Below are 8,164 nucleotides of genomic sequence, written 5' to 3' on the forward strand. Positions count from 1 at the left end.
CAATATTCCAGATCATCACTCCACCAAATTCTTGTTGTTGTTGAAATCTGGTTGAAAATAGTGACCATGTAAGTCACTAAAACTCCATCCATTCGGACACATCCAGCGTAGGAGTGTATATCCATATGTGTCAAAAACACTTATATGGATGCAGTCCTTGGGATTACAGTGATATTAACAGTTCCACATTTTCGTTCTTTATCTGTTTTGTGGACTTAAATGTGTATCTAGAATCCAGTTTAAGTCCAATTAATTTATAAAAAAACATATTTTTATAAAAACAAGCAAATTGTAGTTAATTAAATATATAAAAGTTTGCTTAATCACTATATAAATGGTATAGTTTGTAGCATTTACTGTATGGTAATATATAGTAATATTAGGTTTTAAAGATGGTGAATAGTTGCAGTTAAAATAGTAGTATTGTACATTATATTACACTGTGTGATGATGTGTGTGGGTGTGATAGTAGTCAGTTTAATTGATATACTCTTTACTCCTATCTTACTGTAAGATGTGAATATGTGCTATTATTATTTATTAAAGCAGGCAGATCACGTCTGGCTCATGTTATCTGTCCGTGTAGGAGTTCAGGCTGTTCACTCTGATTTATGGCTGTGGGGTCTAACTATGTATATTTACAGTCTCATGACCTGAAAATGACACCCGCTGGGCTGAACAAGTAGGGGAGGAAAGGGCTTTGGAGGGTCATAGACCGTAGTGCACACAAATATATACAGACACACATTATGTGTTTTTATCCAATATGGTCACATAGGGGCATGCCTGCACTTTTTGGATCCCGTGTCTGCAGCACAGATTATTTATTTTAAAGTGTAGTTAACCTTTTGTTGCATTCTGACTAAAATCAAATGTTAATAATTCTATATGCTTTGACATGCATGTAAAGTGAATGTATTTAGTGGTCAAGTTAGACAAAAAATTCAGTGCAATGGCTGTTGCTAATTAAAGCAACAAATAGGAGTGATCCTGGGAAAAGTGGCAACTAAGAAATGCAAATTACCGCACGTCAACACATCAACAGAATGACTCCTGGAGTCAGACTAGTGCAGATTGAGTGAAGTGGAGGGTAAGAAATTGCAGAGCGTTAAATAAGGTGACAGCTGCATGTTTACAGAACCCAAAGCCCAGGGGTGTGGGTGGCGAGGATTGACACTTCAGCTTCAGATTGTCACGGGCCCATTTCCAAAGAGGCAAATGGTCCTTGGCAATAAGTGAAGTTCACATGGGTTGGATTAAACTGCTGATGATAGTTTGTACCTTTGCAGTGTGGTGATAAAAAGGTTGTGGCCATGTGTTTGTGTGATTTGCATGTCTTTGTCAAGCTCTACTTGACAAAATAAATGCCTTCAATTTCTTTCTTTTTTACATTTCATTTCTGCATTGTCAGAGCATTCTGTTGATAAATGTCTTTCTTTTACCTATAAATTTGCTCTTTCTGCTTCTTTCTCAACTACCTTTCCTGTGCCTCTCATCTGAGTCCATGTTTTTTTTGGAAAGTGCTGGTCTTTAAGCATTCTCCCTCAGAGTAATATTAGAAGAATGCTGTCAATCTCCTGCATATGGTTTAGTTATGCAGCTCCAGCTCCATATAACAATCACAAAGTAATGAAGACTTAAAGTACACCGAACCAACTAGCCTGACTCTGTTCTAGTTGTTCAAAAGCATGGCAGTCCAACACCTCTGAAGTTCACTAATTTAAGCCTCATACCTTATTTGTTTAGCCACAACACAGTCTTTAATTTACTGTCCAAGCACCAACTCTAACATTACGCTCTTTGACTATTTTTGGCAACCCACCCTGTATCCCGATTTGCAGTCTCAAAATGTGTTTTGTTCTCTTCGGTAAATGTACAGGACATGTGAGATTTGTCTTAATTAGTCATGACTCTCGCTCCAAGAATTTAAACTGAAGTATCAGAACTATTTATTTAACTCTACTCTTGTTTTCCTCTCTCGCCCTTTTTTGTGTTTGGAGATTCACAGATTCTGATTGGTTGTTCCAGGAGGAATAAACGATGTGAAGCTGGGCTCAGAGAAGGGGTCGCTGTGTTTTATGAGCCATTAAAGTTTTATTCATCCCTGTACTGAGGCAGCCTTCGGCCATGGGGTCACCATGCTTTAAATAAACTCCCATCATTCCTCTCCCCCCACCTCCCCAATATCTGCCTTCCCACCCCCTGCTCCCCCAACCCTTTCACCCACAGACTTAATGGACTGTTTATTGTTTGATGTTCAAGTCCGACTTCATCATTTTTTCCCTCTCTCGCGCTCTTTCTCTGTTTTCCGCTCTCCACTAGTGTTTAGCGGTATGGAGGTTTGACTGATGCGGTTTGTCCGTGTATTTGTGTTATATGTGTGGTTCATTTTGCGTGTGAGTGCGAGTCCTTGCATGCATGGGCTCTGCATACATGCAGAATGTCTATAAATTCCTTTGGTGTGCCATGGTTTCCTCTTCATAACATCTTCCCTCCACTCGTCTGTTTCATGAGTGGATGCAAGCTTTTACGGCGTATGACTGAATGTTTAGTTTTTAAAAACAAGGAAAGGAAAGCACATCAGTGAACCACACTGTTGCACTAGTGATGTGCAATGTCTTCATTACTTGATCGTGAGCATGGCTACCAATAACCATTTTGAAGCAAAGGTAAATTAATCCATGCTTTACATTTTTAACATATATAATACTTGAGAAAAAGTTTGCTAGAAATCTGTATACATTCTGAAGTTGCACCCTCATAAATGTGGTTGGAGCTTACATGGATAGGAAAGGAAAAAAGTACTGAAACAATAAGTAGATGTACTCAGAAGTACACATTGTTTAAACTTGTGTGACCACTCTATTGATGCATTTTTGGTGTCAAAGCCCAGGTGTCTTGGGGTGGGGGGGATGCATAGTTGTCTGGTGAGGAAATTAATCTCAAGTAGCACACATTCCTGCAAGATTCCTATTTAATGTGTGCACTGGATTTCTGCTTACCTCACGCTCATTTAAAAAATTGTCACTGCTATAATTTCCTACAGTTGTAAAATCTGTCCTCGTGGAGTTATAAACCAGAGTGCAGTGTTTTGGCATCCAATAAGCAACTTCTCTATTAGTCAAAGTGGACATCTTGGATCTCACCTGCAGTGATATACCCCACTCCTCCAGCTCCTTCCTGTTGTTTAGTCTTTTAAAAAAAAGGAACAAATCTAAATGCTCATCTTTTCATGGGCTTTCTTCACCATATGCTTATCATTTTTACTTTAAAGATGCAGTAGTTCATCAACCTGGAGCTTGCAAAGCACTTTTTGGCCGAGGGGGACAGAGTGATAGAAGAGATATTTGTGAGGGGGGAGAGATGAAGAGTTTGCAGAGTTCCCTTACAAGCTGTGTTACAACTGACCCTATCCTCAACTTTGGCCCATGACCCTACCAGAGATCTGTCATGAGAGAGGGAGCTGCTTAACACAAAATGGAGCCTGGTGCAAGAGTCAGAAAGAGAGAGAGAAACACAGAGAGAGTGGGGAACAGAGAGAGAGAGACAGAGAGAGAGAGGGGGTGAGAGAGCATTAGTGCACACAGAGGACTCATTTATCCGCTCTCTCACTTGACTTCAGTTTTTTCTTCCTCTCCTTTGCTTTCTCTTTTGTTTTCACTCCACAGACACTGTTGCCCTTTCTCCCAATACATCCCGTCTTTTTTCCCTCTGCCCCCCTCCCCTTCCCTCCCAATCTTCTCACCCTCATCTGGTTGATTTTGGACAACAGCATGCCATCATCAGCAGCCACCACCACCACAGGTACGGATTCATGGCGGCAAGGACCAGCAGGATTCTGGGAGGGAATTTGTGAGATGAAGCTTTAATGAGAGCGAGGCCTCGTCAGCCTGGAAGAAATGTATGCTAATGATATGCACACACCAAAAGGACCCTGGGTAGGCAAGGCAAGTGCTGGCCGAGCTCCCGCTGAGCTCTGAGGAAGATGAGCAGCTCAGGTCAGAAGAATAGCAACAAAAACGCCTCCTCCTCCTTTTCTTCTTCCCTTTTCTTCAATCCGCATCCAAAAGGGCAGAGAAAAACTGGTTAACTTAAACCCTTAGAAATGAGGTTGTGTTGCCACATGATGCTGCTGTTGATGTATTTTAGTTTCTGGATTTCTCATTTTTTCCTTTTCTTCATCTTTGCAAGCACATTGACATTGTGGGTTGAATTAGCTGGAGATTAAACACATCTGTGGTTTACATCCAGACTTTCCAGAATTTTAACTGTCATAAATAATGACAGTTAAAAATGAAATTGTGCTCCAGAGAGATGCAATGTGTGTCCTCTAATTGTGCTCAAAGTTGTCTTTAATAATAGAAAAATTGATATTAATTTGTTTTGATACTTCATTTAGAAATTTAAACTCACCACACCCCTAGTTAATAATGGTGTATGGGCAGTATTTAAATGAAATGACCTGTTTTCATTCAGGAATAAAGTGTATTTGTTATTAATTAAGGAAAGATGCTTGTTACTGGAAATAATGTTGCTAAATGCAATTTATATTTATTTCAGTGTTATCAAGTATGTTTCAGTTACTGATTCACATGCATTTTGTTTTTATTATATATTTTAGTGCCAAACTTTTAATTTATCCTGAAATTATGCTTGAATTAATAAATAAGCCATGTATTTTGTAGTAGCCTTTATTAAATAAATGAATATTTTGGAATGCAAGTAAATAATGTCTGATATTTCTGTTTATTTAATGATCAGATCTGTTTTCTGGGGAGACTTTTCAGTAACGTTATTTCCTTTTATCATAGATTTTATTTACAATTGTGCATTAATTTTTTTAAATTATTATTATGTTAACGGGAAAGTAAATAAAAAAAATCACTTCGTTTAAAGCGTCTTTTAGCGCTATATAAAATTATCTAATTCACTTGTTACCAAATGAACATTTAAGTGTTGATTTAAAAAAAAAAACTATGCAGAATTCACATAAGCATTAACGTTACGGTGCAGTCCCTGCTCCCCTCTCCTCTTCTCTGTTTCTTTGCTCGGAGTATCGCTCCTGCAGGAATTACTGGCCTGTCTGATCTGATTGCCGCTTGAAAAAAAAAGGAAGGAAGAAAAGAAAAACGAATAAAGGACGAAGCGAGACATCAGCGCGACGATCTCGACGGCGTTAACTAGTGATCGTAAAAAGCGCCAGAGTCCAGCCGCATCAGAAATGGAAACCTCTTTTTCCACCGTCGCCTTCGGGGGTGAATAAACAAGAGGAAACGGGATGAGAAGTGGGGAAAAATCCATTGAGTCTTGGGAAGAAAATGAGAGTGGCACCTGATGATGTCGACTTTGACACGTGTTAATTGCTGCTCAGCTCTCCTCATCAGGGAGTCTCAAATTATTTTAGCGCTCCGGGCCACAGCGCCTTGTTTGCTTTGCTGAGGAAAGGAAGCAAGCTGGCCCAAACTTCAAATGGTAAGGCTCGAATCGCTTGGGTAGAATAATCTGATGCTATATATATATATATATATATATATATATATATATATATATATATATATATAGAAAACAAGAGAGCATGCATAGAGGGAAAAGGATATCTTAAAAAAAATTAATAAAAATTTTAAAGAGAATTTGCAACTGTATTAAATAAAGCTGGAAATATACTTTATTGGTAGAAGTATACATTTTAAATTATCGAAACACAGTGATGTTTCACTTAATTTCACATCACTTATTTCTTAAATCAAATTGAGTTCATTAAAAATAAAATATAATGCCTCTGTTTGGGATTTGTTTGCTTGGTTGTCAATATGTAAGACGGGAAGATATTTTATTTGATGAATTAGATTTTCTTCTTTTCTCTCTGATAATCCAAGATTTACAGTGAAATATTGCCTCTATCGCTAAATCAATAATAAAGTCAATGCTATTCTCAGATAAAATGGCTTCATCGATAGGAAAATCAGACAAAACTGCTTCACTGCACTTCTGGCTACATTTAAACATGTAAGTAAATAAATAAATCTGACTTGCACCTAATAAAATGTATTCAAAATCTCAAATCCATTTTCCTCATGTGATTATATTTACATCTGTCTGCAGCTTTGATTTCAGTTTCCTGCTGTATCCTCAGCTTTTACCAACAACGCTCCTCTCAACCAGCATACTCAAATACACAGTTTTACTTCAGTGCCTGAGAGCACCAATACTCATTTTCTCTACTTCACACTTCTTACCTGTTGACATGTATTTATAAGGCCTTGCATGGTGAATTATAAAGCCTTTGTTATTGCCTGGCTTGGGGTTGGCCACTTGTTTATGACACCAGTAATGGTGGTAATTGTTATTGTTGAGATTACCTGTCAAGAGGACCTGGACAGTGAGCTTGGAGAAAGCGTTGCTCTCTTGACAAGGGGTGACAGGGGTGTGGGGAAGAGGATGTGGGGGGATTGGGGGTTGGAGGCGAGGCTGGGATGCCCTGATGACTTCTCCGCTGATAATCAGCCACCGTGGCCTGTGGGATAATTCAGCTGTCAGTGCCACCTAACAGGGCCCAGCATCAGCCGGCCGACCCCAGCTGGCGTCATTCATTTGGACTGAAGATGGGGATGAAGGCCTGAGGAGGGGTGAAGGGATGCAGGAGCAGAGAAATAAGGACAGCGTCTACATATCTGATTGCCAGAGTTGGCCTTTGAATGCAGTAATTTAATTATCATCAAACATTTTTTATAGTTTTTGAAAAAAATGTCTTTTAAATTTTGCTCCTAAAAGTGCCTTTTTCAAATTAACAGCTGATTGAATGTTTAAACCTCGCTTTGGTGAAAAACTGAGGTATTAAATATGTTTTAAATTGTATTTTACATAAGGTCTTATTTTCTTTGTATAAAAAAACGGTTTCAGTTTTTTCGCAAAGGCACATTGTAAGTCCTCACAACACTGCACCCCGATTGGCTAACAACATAGAGCAGGTCCTTTATGCCATATCATCTAAAAGCTTTGTGAAGAATTTCTGCAACCAGGACTGAACAGGCGAATGCAGTAATTCTTGAGATGCTCACGTGCATCTTAAATCAACATGACGCTACAATAAGTGTATTTTGCTGAAAATGAAATTACTTTTAAATTGAGCCACTACAACAAATTCAAAGCTTAATAATATAAAGGTTAATTGCATGCAATATGTCATGTATAGAAATTGTTGAAAATGTGACTACCTATTTGCAACCTTTTAAGCTCCTTCCTAATTCCTTCTGTAAAAGCAGACTCGTTGTCTTCCTGGACACGTGTGCATCATAAAGAGGGCAGCAGCAGCTAAAATGGCAGGCAAATCACTTTTCGAATGGTTTTGGAGCAGCTATCAGTGTCATCCCTGAAAGGCTGTCTTTATCAATGATACTGGCTGATATGGTGGGGGTGTGGAGGTTGGTGGAGGGCGTGGGGCGGGGGTTCTATCTGTCTTTGGAATCTTTCACAGTTTAGGGCCGAGAGCTGCTAAGAAACTGTCAAAGATTTGGACAGCTAAAATCCCCCGGTAGCAAACGCTGAGCTGTTCTCTATCTGTATTCCACTGTGGCAGCACGCGGGGTTGTAACACTACGCCACTGCTATTCCAGTGGGATAATGTCACTGAGGAAATAGTGCCAGAAAAACGTCTGCACAGTATTTTTGCTATAATACAGTATTCTTTTATTTTTTAATTTTATCGTGCAAACATTTATGAAAATGAACACATTTTGTGAATTTGTGTCACTTTTTCAAATTTATTTTTTTGTGTGTGAACATTGTACTGTTTCTGATTCAGTTACAGTATATAACTACTGTCTGCACCTAATTTAATCTCTATTCATGGATGTAATTTTAATAAATGATACAGTATATTATATGATTTTGTCAAACTCTTTGCAGCGTGACTTTTGTGGTGATTTAAATGAGTTTGGATTGAGTGATGCTGAACTTTTGCCGTCCATTTACCCATCAGCACGTGTGATATTTCATCCAAACCGTTATCGTCATAACACCTCGTATGTAATTTTGATGACGTTTGAGGTAGGTTTGCTTTCCTTCGACCACTTTACAAGTGTGAAATCCACAGTGTATCCAAAGTTATGCAATTTTGCTATGTGTCAGAGTGAAAAAATAAACACAACAAAAACTTTTGCACAAA

The 8,164-nt window shown here is 38.6% G+C and overlaps 1 long non-coding RNA gene across 1 annotated transcript in view; it reads left to right on the forward strand.

The window, feature by feature from the left end:
• The window catches only part of LOC113034829 (uncharacterized), a 100,830-nt gene extending 92,948 nt beyond the window's left edge, over positions 1 to 7,882 (forward strand). The window contains exons 6-8 of the long non-coding RNA XR_013900872.1: positions 3,669 to 5,472; positions 5,937 to 6,006; positions 6,103 to 7,882. This is a non-coding gene — a long non-coding RNA (uncharacterized LOC113034829). The remainder of the gene's footprint in view (positions 1 to 3,668; positions 5,473 to 5,936; positions 6,007 to 6,102) is intronic.
• Positions 7,883 to 8,164: the final 282 nt, after the last annotated feature.

Source organism: Astatotilapia calliptera, chromosome 13, assembly GCF_964374335.1.
Source record: "Astatotilapia calliptera chromosome 13, fAstCal68.1, whole genome shotgun sequence".
Lineage (NCBI taxonomy): Eukaryota > Metazoa > Chordata > Actinopteri > Cichliformes > Cichlidae > Astatotilapia > Astatotilapia calliptera.